This window comes from Notolepis coatsorum, assembly GCF_963971535.1.
Source record: "Notolepis coatsorum genome assembly, chromosome: 17".
In the NCBI taxonomy this organism is placed as follows: Eukaryota; Metazoa; Chordata; class Actinopteri; order Aulopiformes; family Paralepididae; genus Notolepis; species Notolepis coatsorum.
The window spans coordinates 7,887,621-7,897,288 of record NC_140181.1 but is presented as its reverse complement, the minus strand read 5'-3'; the positions used below and the strand labels follow the sequence as shown (position 1 = coordinate 7,897,288).

The window sequence follows — 9,668 nt, the reverse complement described above, 5'->3', positions numbered from 1 at the left end:
TTCAGCTTATCCAAAACTCTGCAGCTCGATTACTAACTCATACAAGGAGAAGAGAACATATCACTCCAGTCCTGGCCACTCTGCACTGGCTTCCAATAACTCATAGAATTGATTTTAAGGTCCTTTTCCTAACATATAAAGCTCTTAATGAGCAAGGCCCAAAATACATAGCAAATTCCCTAGTTAGTTATCTGCCCTCAAGAACGCTACGGTCATCCACTACAGGTTTACTAGACACGCCCAGAAACCAAAAAAGGATAGGAAGTATGGCATTTGCCAACTATGCCCCAAAACTATGGAACACACTACCAACACACATCAGAAACGCCAGCTCTATACACATTTTTAAAGGAAAATTTAAAACGTACCTATACAGTCTAGCTTACAAATAGTTATGGCTTGGAAAAACCTGATGGATCCATGAGGCTAGGATAAGCCTTGTGGACCCAACTTTTTAGATGAAGGAACGGGTACATACGCACACAATACACGACCACTGATGGATCCGTAAGGCTTGGAAAAGTCTTGTGGACCCAACTCTTTAGATGAGGGAACGGGTACATACGCACACAAGACGCGGCCACTGATGGGTCCATGGGACTTGGTAAAGCACTATGGACCCAAACTCTGGCCACTGACCACATGAGGGAACGGGTACATACGCACACAATACACGGCCACTGATGGATCCATGGGACTTGGTAAAGCACTATGGACCCAACTATGACCACTGATAAAAACGTAACTACACTAGCGTTATAAGAGCTAAACATTGCTACCTACCGTACAAGTGCATTGGTTTAGTGCACTTCCGGTTGCTACTGAGCGGAAATGTTTGTGCGGACCTGTTCTCCCAAACTGGTAAGCAAATGACTGTTTTTACGTTATTTTCATTTTTACGTTACTATTATTATTATTATTTATTTTTTTTAAACATTGATCTTAACTGATCACTGTGACTTTATTGCTTTTATCGTTATATATGCCTATAATTGTGTACAGCACTTTGAGCTACATGACATGTATGAAAGGTGCTTTATAAATACTTACTTACTTACTTACTTACTTACTTACTTACTTACTTACTTACTTACTTACTTACTTACTTACTTACTTACTGTAGAGGTTGAGTACTTCATTATCTAAAGATGGTAAGTTAGAGTGTTGTGTTCACTCATAGTTAAATACAGTAGAGGTTGAGTACTTCATTATCTAAAGATGGTAAGTTAGAGTGTTGTGTTCACTCATAGTTAAATACAGTACACCCCAATAACAGCCTGTTCCAGCTGCTGAGGTCAGGCAGACGCCTGCGAACCCCAGCTACTAGGACGGAGAGGCTTAGGCTAAGCTTCTTCCCCCAGGCCATCAGAGCCTTGAACAATGAACATTGAGAGACACAGAAACTGAACTATCCACACACAAGCACACACAAGCACACACACGACACGCACGCTGAGCACGCTCACACACTAGCAGCCACTTTAACACTCATGCCGCACACACGCACACTTATGGCCAGAGGAAAGGCCACTTTGAATTAGTAAAACAACAGGAACAGTGTATTGCACTACTAAAGCTACCTAGCATGTCCTATATGCTCTGTAAATACTATGTACAGATACCGAGATGGCACACCATGTTACCTGTTTATTGCACTGTTGTTTTTATTGGATTCTATTATATGTTGTACCACTGTATCTTTATTGGATTCTATTATATGTTGTACCACTGTATTGCACATCGTCGCGGGCAAGACCAGCCGCATTTCATTGTATACCTGTATGCCGTGACAATTAAAACTCTTGACTTGACTCTTGACTTGAGTACTTCATTATCTAAAGATGGTAAGTTAGAGTGTTGTGTTCACTCATAGTTAAATACAGTAGAGGTTGAGTACTTTATTATCTAAACATGGTGAGTTAGAGTGTTGTGTTCATTCATAGTTAAAGACAGCCGAGGTTGAGTAGTTTCTTCTGATATTCCATAGTAAAGTACACGTTAACGTTACAATGTGTTGTGTTCACAACACTGTTTAGTCTGACGACGCGTCGCGAAGTACACGTTAACGTTACAATGTGTTGTGTTCACAACACTGTTTAGTCTGACGACGCGTCGCGATAATATACTATATTCCATAGTAAAGTACACGTTAACGTTACAATGTTGCGTTGTGTTCACTCATAGTTAAAGACAGCCGAGGTTCGCTAACGTTACAATGTTGCGTTGTGTTCACTCATAGTTAAAGACAGTTGTGTTCACTCATAGTTAAAGACAGCCGAGGTTCCAAGTGATTCGTTGCAATGTACGCGGAAATGCCATATGCATTTGTCTAAGCGGGCGTGAAAAGAAAGGCGCATTACCGTAGTGGCGTGCGGTGACGAAAGCGGAAGCATTTTTGCACTGTTCCGCTGTTAATAAGCAACACGCGACCGGGAACCTAATACTTTTTGTTTTTACTCCATTAAATGTGGTGAAGTACAAGTATAATTTTAGCTTATTTTTTATTTTTGTATCTACTTTTTCTACTTATCTTTTTATTTTTCTCCCATCCCAATTTCGTATTGCCAATTCTCCCCTCCCCCGTCTTGAACGTTGCTAGACTATGCCTCCCACTGGTCGGCTGTAGTGAGGATAGAAGCCTTGCATCACGTGTCCCCTCCGGTACACGAGGAGACAGCCTGTCGCTTCTTTTCACCAGACAGCGCGGACTCTCAGTGGCGAGGAGTAACGCGTGGGAGGCTCACGCTGCCCCCGATACTTCCTGTCTCTGCTGTGCAGGCGTCACCCAACCGACCTGTAGGAGTCGCTGTCCACAACGTCCAATCCCCACCCATCGACTTTCCACCCGCTGGCTCTGCCAAATGAGCCAGTACGACGGCCCGCCCAAGTCGAAGGCAATGCTGAGACTGGGATTCGATACCGGAGTCTCTTGCATTGGTGACGAGCGCAATCTCCGCTACGCCACCCAGCCGCCATATTTTTTGTATTTTTGAATGCAGTGAAGTAAAAGTGAAAGTCACAATGAATATAAAAAATCTAGTATAGACGCTCCCAAAAACTACTTAAAGGGGCTATGCGTTATAAATGTCATTTTTCAGTCTCTAGCATTGTATTATAGTAATAGGAGTTCGTATCAATGTGTTTTTGGGCCTAAATACTATATTGACGAATTCCTCAGCTACAGCCCATCCCCTATTTGCCTCTAGTAAATCAGGTCATGTTGATTTGACGAGCTGGGCAACGTCACAGGGCGCTGTTTATAGCGCAAGGTGATGTGATTGGCTGTGTGGTTTTACCTAATGCCCGCCTCCATTCTTGGTACCTGGAGCCGATACAACCTGGAAACAGAAATTGCCGTCACTCGCCTCAATTTCACGATGAGCAGCAAACCCCGCAGATGTAATGTTCCTGGTTGTAGAGCTACCGAGAAGTCTTTGCACAGTTTCCCCGTTGATGCCGAACTTCGCCAACAATGGAACAAGTTCCTTTTTGGTGACCCTCCAAGTTCCGTTGCAACGTCTAATACTCGGGTTTGTACTGCACATTTCTCCGCCGACGACGTCACCAATCAAGGTATTTTTGATGCTGGAGTGGTCTCCATGTTGGTGCTAACCAAAAGAGCTGTGCCTTCAATACGCGACCCGACACAAGAAATAGTAAGTAGATATGTCGTGTGAGATATGTTATCATAAATACCATCTAACGTTATAGTAACTGCTGCTCTTTATAAAGTAACGTTATAGAAAACTATTGAAGCAAGCTAGTCATAACTTCTAAATAAAAGAACACAACTAGTGAGAGGTAAACAAGGTAACGTTATATTTAGTGGCTTGTATTATATTGTAATTGATTTACGATTTGGTAACTCTTAGGCCACCACAAGTTCCAGCGGCAATGTACGCCTTTCTCCTGCTTCAAGGGACTTCAGTTGCCAGACAGACAACCCAAAGATTCGTTCTGTTGGTACACAGCTTTCTATGAAAACACTTCGTTCGCATGTCAAGAGTCAAGGTAGGTTTGTAACTCAGTGTGATGTAATGTAATAATGTGTAATAATGTGACCCAGAATTGTTTAGATTGGCCCCCTTCACCCACCGCTTTCACCCAAAGCTGTAAAGGAATGTGGATTGTTTGTATAGTGTCCCCCCCCCCCCCCCCACCTCCAATGTAAATTACCCAGTATGGTTGTCAATATACAGTATATATACAGTATATACAGTCAAATGTATATACTCCCTTTTCTTGACTCCTTCAGTATCACAAACAGTACTGTATTTGCAAATCAAATTTAGCTCTAGTGTGGTGACCCATGTTGGCGTTACACAGGTCACAATGCTAGCTCTAGTGGTGACCATGTTGTTGTTACACAGGTCACAATGCTAGCTCTAGTGTGGTGACCATGTTGCTGTTACACCAGGTCACAATGCTAGCTCTAGTGTGGTGACCATGTTGGTGTTACACCAGGTCACAATGCTAGCTCTAGTGTGGTGACCATGTTGGTGTTACACAGGTCACAATGCTAGCTCTAGTGTGGTGACCATGTTGCTGTTACACCAGGTCACAATGCTAGCTCTAGTGTGGTGACCATGTTGGTGTTACACAGGTCACAATGCTAGCTCTAGTGTGGTGACCATGTTGCTGTTACACCAGGTCACAATGCTAGCTCTAGTGTGGTGACCATGTTGGTGTTACACCAGGTCACAATGCTAGCTCTAGTGTGGTGACCATGTTGGTGTTACACCAGGTCACAATGCTAGCTCTAGTGTGGTGACCATGTTGGTGTTACACAGGTCACAATGCTAGCTCTAGTGTGGTGACCATGTTGCTGTTACACCAGGTCACAATGCTAGCTCTAGTGTGGTGACCATGTTGGTGTTACACCAGGTCACAATGCTAGCTCTAGTGTGGTGACCATGTTGGTGTTACACAGGTCACAATGCTAGCTCTAGTGTGGTGACCATGTTGCTGTTACACCAGGTCACAATGCTAGCTCTAGTGTGGTGACCATGTTGGTGTTACACCAGGTCACAATGCTAGCTCTAGTGTGGTGACCATGTTGGTGTTACACAGGTCACAATGCTAGCTCTAGTGTGGTGACCATGTTGCTGTTACACCAGGTCACAATGCTAGCTCTAGTGTGGTGACCATGTTGGTGTTACACCAGGTCACAATGCTAGCTCTAGTGTGGTGACCATGTTGCTGTTACACCAGGTCACAATGCTAGCTCTAGTGTGGTGACCATGTTGGTGTTACACCAGGTCACAATGCTAGCTCTAGTGTGGTGACCATGTTGGTGTTACACAGGTCACAATGCTAGCTCTATTGTGGTGACCATGTTGCTGTTACACCAGGTCACAATGCTAGCTCTAGTGTGGTGACCATGTTGGTGTTACACCAGGTCACAATGCTAGCTCTAGTGTGGTGACCATGTTGGTGTTACACAGGTCACAATGCTAGCTCTAGTGTGGTGACCATGTTGCTGTTACACCAGGTCACAATGCTAGCTCTAGTGTGGTGACCATGTTGGTGTTACACCAGGTCACAATGCTAGCTCTAGTGTGGTGACCATGTTGGTGTTACACCAGGTCACAATGCTAGCTCTAGTGTGGTGACCATGTTGGTGTTACACAGGTCACAATGCTAGCTCTAGTGTGGTGACCATGTTGCTGTTACACCAGGTCACAATGCTAGCTCTAGTGTGGTGACCATGTTGGTGTTACACCAGGTCACAATGCTAGCTCTAGTGTGGTGACCATGTTGGTGTTACACAGGTCACAATGCTAGCTCTAGTGTGGTGACCATGTTGCTGTTACGCCAGAGCAGGTCACAATGTGTGAGTGTGTGAGTGAGTGAGTGAGTGAGTGAGTGAGCAAAGTTATCAATAAATCCCTTGTTTGACTAAACTATGTTTTGTAAATAGGTGTTCAGGCGAAAGTCGTGTCGGTCTCGGTGGGGACACAAAATACTGGATACTGGTCTAATCAACAGGGACCATCCACGTCAACACCTGTGAAGGGGTTTAGACCCAGTAAAAGACCACGACTGGAGTCTGATGACGATGACGATGGAGTGACCGACAGCTCGATCGATGTTCCAGAGCCGCCGCAGGATTCCACTTTCAACATTGACTCTTTGATTAGCGAGCCCTCGATTCTAGCGTAAGTTAGTTGTTACAAACATCTCCATGGCCCGTAAAAATACAAAAGCTATATAGTTGTGCCGTGTTATTTATTTGTGTTTTTCTCGAGCAGGGAACCGTCAAAACCAATCTATGAGGTCCAGAAATACATCGTTTACGAAGACAGTCTACTGGAATTATTTCAACAGTGTCCGGTGTGCAATGCTCAATGTCATATCACCAAAACTACGCGAGGGACCTTCTTGGCTGTCTCCCAAGTTTGCCCCGGTTGTAAATACAGCCGTAAATGGGCGAGTCAGCCTCTCATCGGCATCACACCAGCTGGAAATATTCAGCTTTCTGCAGCAGTATTTTTCACTGGCTCATCTTTCACCCAAATGGAGAAGGTATTTGATTTGATTGATTTGATTGACAAGTCAGATATACATTATGTTTTTGTTTGTGATTCACACGTGCATATTAACAAAGCGTTATTCATTTATTCTTTTAGGTCCTAAATGCGTTACACGTCTCCACAATAAAGTACAGAGCGTTTCGGGAACACGCCAAGAAGTTCTTGGAACCTGCTGTTCTAAGTTTGTGGACCAAGGACCAAGACGTTACCCTCGCCAGATTAAGCGAGAAAGAAAGCGTGATAATCGGCGGTGACATGCGAGCCGATAGTCCAGGTTAGAAAAAGCTCCCCAATGACAAATTCCTACTTTATGAATACATTTTTAATATTGCACTACATTGATTGAAATTGTTATTATTATTTTCAACAGGCCACAGTGCTAAGTACGGAAGTTACTCTGTGATGGAACTCGCCACCAATCATGTCATAGACGTCCAACTAATTCAGGTAATTAACAAGTCTGAAGAGACACTGCACCCTTCATTGTGCTCAAACGAACACAAAGCTCTCGGTCTTGAATCTTGAATCGCTGTAGGTGTGAAGTGGTCTGGCTGGCTGTGTGTGTGAGCGGGGTGTGAAGTGGTCTGGCTGGCTGTGTGTGTGAGCGGGGGTTAGGAAATGTTAATTGTGGAATTTTGAAAAGGCTATTCCCTTCCTTGTTCCAGAGCAATGAGGTGGGAGGCAGCTACCATATGGAACTGGAGGGCTTGAGGAGAAGCCTCGCTCTTCTGGACGCCAAATCCGTGACCTTGGACTGTATTGTCACAGACCGTCACCCGCAGATCCAAAAGTACCTGAGAGATCACGACATCAAACACTTCTACGATGTGTGGCACGTGGCCAAAGGTATGTCGAAAGGCATCCCACATTCAATTCCACCCCTCCTACCAACCCCCCCCCCCCCCCCCCCCCCCCCCCACCCACCCAACCAGTACTGTAATTGCAAATCTGGTATGTCAAAAAATGTAGATGTAGCAGTACTGTCTATCTGTATGTCATGTATGTCATACGACTGTTATGTAATGTTATGTTATGTTATGTAATTCAAGGTCTGTCTAAGAAGCTTGACAAAATTGCACAGGCGAAAGACTGCAAGGTCATAAAAAAGTGGCGCCTGCACATTTCAAACCACCTCTACTGGACAGCTGCCACGTCGAAGTCTGCCGATGAGAGGGTTGCTAGGTGGAAGTCATGTCTCAATCACATGATGAATGTACATGAACACGACGAAGAACCACTCTATCCGCGTTGTCTTCATGCTGACCGTGTATCAAGAGATAGTAGCAAGTGGGTTAAACCTGGTATGTCTGTCTGTCTTTCATCATGAATATATACTCAAAATATTTATTTATGTCCTCATTCTAGATTGGTGTGATTTTCAAATGTATACTTGCTTGAATAATTCTAATCTACTGTAATATACTCTAATGAAATATCTGAATGCAATTTCTTTTTTACTTTAGACTCAAAACCGGCCCACCAGCTCGAGAAGGTTTTGCTAAACACAAGGATCATCAAAGATGTCGCCAAATTGAGTCCACACCATCAAACGTCTTCATTGGAGTCCTATCACAGTGTGATTTTACGTTTTGCCCCAAAAAACGTGGTTTTTTCGTACATAGGAATGCTTTGCAGGTATTTTATATTGTGTACAAATGACTAATTATGGACTCCTGATTTGTCAAATAACTCATTATGTTGCATTAGATAACCTCAGATCAACTACAAATATATTGCTTGTGCTTATTGAAATTTTCCTTTCAGACTATACCTAGCTGCCATGCATTTCAATGAAAACTCAAATCGCCAGCAAGCCATAAACGCTTCTGGAGAGCCGGCGTACAAGATGAGTTTTCCAAAGGCCAAAAAAGGTGGACACACAATAAAACCAAGGAAAATCCCAGCGACATTCAGTAAGTAAAAATATCAACATTTATTATTGCACACACATGACCTATATAAATAGAAAAATATTTCCACTTACAGTGGAATACAATAAATTGAATAAATAATAACCTTTTTAACATGACAAAACAAATAACAATTTCTCATTTACAGACTATGTCAACCAGCTGATGGCGCTCCTGTTTGACTCCGTCGTTCGTGACCCCCAACAATATATCCAGGTGGTAGAGGCGATTGCCATCCCAGAACCTTTGTGCGCACAGTTCGACAGGCCTTCCATGGAAGAAGCGGTAGCCGGCTATGTGTCACGATTCAATCCTGTACCGGTCTGAAGCCAGTATAGACACCATCAACATCCGGAAATTCTGTGCGGATTCGAACCACGACACAGGATGGGATTACTACCCTCACTCTGCGGCCTAAGTAGCCGAAGCACCACGCGACAAAGCATCTGTACGCGATATATCTGAAACGGCTGAAGAAAATCAAGTATTATATTTATGCACAAATAAAATAAAAAAAAAAGCTGGGAAATAACCATTTGTCATGTCATGTCATTGGACAGTAGCAAGCATTGATTATATGTGATGTGCAATAAGGATTAGATTGTGTTTGCAAGAAAGATTAGTATAGTCTGAGAGATGCAAGATGGAGAAACACCTGTAAAAAAATATATAAATCTGTAATAAATATTATTTACTTATTGATTCCGCTTTCTGGTATCCGGCCAAAATCTGCCTTGTAGATATTAGTTGCCATTTGGATGGTATAGGGGTTGAAGCACACTGGATCCAATCCCGGATGATCAACCATGCACAGTAGTCCAGTTGGTTCCTGGTTAATTCGACGTCTGACCTATATATATAGAAAATTAAATCGTTAGCCATATGCATGGTTTTCAGTGCTACCAAGATGCAAGTTTGTGTTACTACTTTACCTGTGGAACTTCCATGCAGCATACATTCTCAGTCTCTGTTGGCATCCGTTCACAATTTCCGCACGTGCACCTAGTAGATTTGAGGGTGAATGAAATTATCAATCAATGGAGGCCAGAGAAAGACTTTCGTCTTGTTTACATCAGGGTCCCCCAATTTCAATCGTCAAGTACAGTTAGTGTCAGTCAGTACAATCAGTCACACTGTTCACAGAAGCAACAGTCAATCATCTTTATCTTTCAGTCACACTGTTCACAGAAGCAACAGTCAGTCATCTTTATCTTTCAGTCACACT

General features: G+C 43.3%; 2 long non-coding RNA genes across 2 annotated transcripts; one reads left to right on the top strand and one right to left on the bottom strand.

Moving 5' to 3' along the window:
• The first annotated feature begins 8,048 nt into the window (after positions 1–8,048).
• On the top strand, positions 8,049–8,730 carry LOC311244473. The gene is made up of 3 exons (XR_014620696.1): positions 8,049–8,168; positions 8,298–8,446; positions 8,592–8,730. It is a non-coding gene; the product is annotated as an uncharacterized lncRNA (long non-coding RNA).
• On the bottom strand, positions 8,443–9,279 carry LOC311244474. The gene is made up of 2 exons (XR_014620697.1): positions 9,139–9,279; positions 8,443–8,913 (listed from the first exon to the last, which is right to left on the bottom strand). It is a non-coding gene; the product is annotated as an uncharacterized lncRNA (long non-coding RNA).
• Positions 9,280–9,668: the final 389 nt, after the last annotated feature.